Raw genomic sequence first — 4,070 nt, forward strand, 5'->3', positions numbered from 1 at the left:
TTTTTCATTTTTAGAAGTTTTGGATATTTTCTGGAATTTCCTATATAATAATAATTCCAGTAATTGAATTAATGCGTCAGCATGACATAGGTGTGACGTCAGCGGTCAACTGGGTCGGCCAGGTCAAACCTGACTGGTGGGCCCTCTCTGTCAGTGTCACAACTAGTTAACAGAATTTGATTAACTCTAATTAGCTGTCAGTGGGGCCTGGGCCCACATGTCAGTGTCTAAACTAATTAGAATTAGTTAAAACTAATCTTAAACTAATTAGAAGGCCGGCCCCACCTGTCATAGACTCAGGGGGGTCTACCTGGGCCCGCACAGGGGTCAAACTGAGTCAAACTCGCCGGCGGCTTGACGCCAGCGACGTTAGACGCGACGGAGGGGCTCGGGTTTGCGTTTCCGGTGAACAAAACGACGGTGGAGAGCAGCTACATGATGCGGGGAGCGAGCCACATCGTTTGGTGGAGGAAGTGGGGCTCGGGGAGGCCGGGAACGACGCCGGCGACGACCTTGGTGGTCGCCGGAGTTCGGGCGAGGATTAAACCGAGGCTACGGGGCACGGCGAGGCATGGGGAGTGGTGCGTTAGGCTCCTGGGAATGCGTGGAAGACGAAGGCATGCTCGGATTCGAGCTTACGCGCCTGTGGCCACGGCGGTGACATGGCCGGCGGAGCCGAGCTCTCGGCCTCGATGGCAGAGGGGGTTAGAGGACGCGGACAAGCGCGGGGAGTGGGGGAAACGATGGTAGAGCTCACAGCGGTTCCAGGGAAGCGAACGGCGAGCTCGGGGAAGGGCTGGAGCAAGCGGGGCAGCGAGGGGGATCTCCGGTGGCCGGAGTTGAGAATGAGCTCAGTGCAGCGTCTCCGGGGCGAGCGAGCGCACGGGGATCGGCCTACTTGATGCAGTCGACGACGACGGAGCTTCCTGGCATGTCGGGGCAGCAAATGGATGGCGGTGGCTGCGGTGAAGCTTGTCGGCGGCGACGGCTGCGCTCGGCAGGAAGAGGGGGAGAGAGACAGAGAGGGAGAGAGGCCACGGGGAGAGTGGGAAGAAAGAGGGGGAGACGTGGGGGTCGTCGTGTCACTCGTAGACGCCTCCAGGGCATCGGCGGAAGCAGGAGGTGGCCGGCGCGTGGCCGCGGGAGCCGGCCACGCGCTCCTTGTCCTCCTGGCGAGAGGAGGGGGACGACTGGCAAGCGCCAGTCGACTGGGCCGAGCCAGGTGGGCTGGTGGGCTGCGCCTGGTAAGTTTCTCTCTCTCCTTTTTCTTGTTTGTTTTCTTTTATCTATTTTTCTGCAACTGTTGGGCTTTATTAAAAATACCTAGACATCTTTAAAAATCCTGAAAATAATTAGGGGCTCTGCTTAGATTACTCCCAACAGCCCACAGTTATTTCCAGAATTATTTGAGCATTTAAATGCCCAAATTCAAATACTTATGATTTAATTCAGAGAATCCAGAATGTCCTAGAAAAGAGTGCACCATTTTTGCCAGGGGTTTTAGCCCAATCCAGAAATGATGAACATTTTGTGAAGGGCATTTTGGGTTCTTGAAAATAATTTTAGTAAACCCTAGTTGTTTCCAGGGGGGTGCTGGGGTTTCTGTCTTGCCCATTTCAAGTTTAAGGGAATTTAAACATGATGCACACTCTAATGCTTGAACTAGCTAGGGTGTGACATTTCGCTTGCTGTATAATGCATGTAACCTACTCATACCAACATTTTAGTGCATTCCAAATGTCTATACTACCACTGCAATTCGAACTAAATTTGAATTCGTTTCTCTATTTCAATAAGAATCTACAATCATGATTGTTGCCAACTTCAACCATCATAGTTTCCTTGCTATCAGCCAGATATAAATCAGACGGCCTATAATGCAGGATGGCAGGCACACCATCATCAACAACTCCGTTTTTTATAAGAGTAGAGATAAAACATATTAAATGTAGTATACCATGTTCATAACCACACCATGTGTATCACCGTTATATATATTCACACATCCATCAGTTTGAAACACTATGATAAATTCTTCAAATATCCGAATTCGCTTTTTATAATGAAGTATATATGATCTCTATTCGTCTTTTACACCCACACAACCCTCTTATCTTTGTAGCTAGCGCTAACTTTCTCTTGTGCATGCACACGCCCGCATCCCTCTCACCCTCCCTCAGCATTCTCTAGCTCCATCGCGCAAATTCGTCTTTTCACTTTAGGTCGTTCACCCACGGTGTGTGTAGGCCCCCCAGCTCCTTCTTTACGGCACACATCGATCGATATGCCTCTCTAGCCAGGTGTGCCTAGCACAAACACAAGCTTCCCCTCTTCTCTTGTCACCGTCCATGCCTCACTCCCACCACTCTTTTCATAGTTCTCGTACTCGCACACTCCTCCCCCTCGATATAGTATGCCTCTTGTACCACCTCCTACATGCATCCCTCTCTCTCTATCCTTCTCCTCGTGCCTCATTTGCTTCTAACACACACATGCATGTATACCGATCGATCTCCCAACATATACCTAGATCGACTTTAACTACCCCCCCCATCGATCGACGTACCTCACAAGTTATGTCTCTCCTTTATCTTACAAAGGGCGATTGATATTCCTATGTAGTTACGTCTGCTTACCACAGCCACATCGCCCCTCATCATTCGTGCATGCCTCCTGACCCGTCTCTCACATGCACGTGCACAGACAACAAGCAACCATCTCCTCTCTTATTGATATTGCGGGTGTGCCCTCCGTTTGTCTCGCAAGCCTATCCCACCATTTGTTAGAAGCAACTCCACTACCACCCCCTCCAACACTCTAGCTCTGTCTCTCTCCCAACCTTATTCATCTCCTGCACATATGCATGGATGCCGATCGATCTCCCTTAATACATGAGGCAAATTGATCTCCTTAATACATGAGGTAGGCCTCTCTCCTCCTCCACACATATACCAGCCATTGTACCTCTATAGTTAATTGGGCCTCCCTCTTCCCCCACCACACACCGATAGTCGAGCGCTGCAGGTAGGTATCCATGCCACAGAGACAAACTACACATGTTCCATCTCACGTTCCAGTAGGCCAGGCACTCTATATCTTTGACGTGGGCACACACAAATTCGATGGCACTCTTTATCGATCGCGCGCGCACACACACACACATCATCACTCTCTTCGATTCTATGGACACCTCAAGCCGATGATACCTCCACTCTCTTCTCGTGGATCGCCCCCTCTATATATATGTTATATCCAGGACTCTATTTCACACACATTGCATATGTTAAATTTTTTTATTGACCCCCCCCACAAAAAAAACTCTCAAGAACCCACACACTATATCTCTCTAGGTTTGTATCTCTCTCACACAACCCCACGTAGGTGGTGTACGTATACAAGAAGAGAATAGGTGCACCGTGCACGTACTCACGCTTAGTGCCCAGCCACACCCGCGCGGGTACACGGTGGAGCTCATTTCTCCGCAGAAGCTAATTTTTTTTTGAAACATCAAGTGGCCAGAGACTCGAAAACTTATTTGCCCATTAGTGACTTGTCAGGGCGGTGCATTTTAGTTTGTACGATAATGCTGCATCCACCTAAAGTAACGAAAGTTCTTACGTAAACTTCCTACTAATTCCCTCTTCGTAGGTGCAGCATTACTCCTAACATTTGTAATATCAGTTTGAAACTTGTAATATTGCCGTGTCCTATTCTATTCCTGCATTTTCAAAATCCTGCGAATCAAACAGGTCCTGAGTTGGTGATGATGTTGTGCCTCCCGTCTTCACCAATAGCCGTCAGATCTAGATCTGACGCATACAAACCAAGATTCTCCATTTTTGCAAAAAGATGCCCGCACTTATTCCCTATTTACAAACAACTCCTTGTCTCTCACAATCAGCCTCATCTCCTCCCCACTACATCTAGGAGTAGAAGGCCGTGGAAAAATCTGGCGCGATGGCCGCTGCCGGAGCCGTCCACCCCCAATCTTGGTGTTCCGTGCAATGCACGGGCATCTACGCATGGGAAATTATGTCGAACAGGGCTAGTTGTAAGCAGGCTAGCTCTAC

The sequence above is a fragment of the Triticum urartu genome, chromosome 5A (assembly GCF_056163025.1).
Source record: "Triticum urartu cultivar PI428250 chromosome 5A, HENAU_Tu73, whole genome shotgun sequence".
NCBI classification, from domain to species: domain Eukaryota; kingdom Viridiplantae; phylum Streptophyta; class Magnoliopsida; order Poales; family Poaceae; genus Triticum; species Triticum urartu.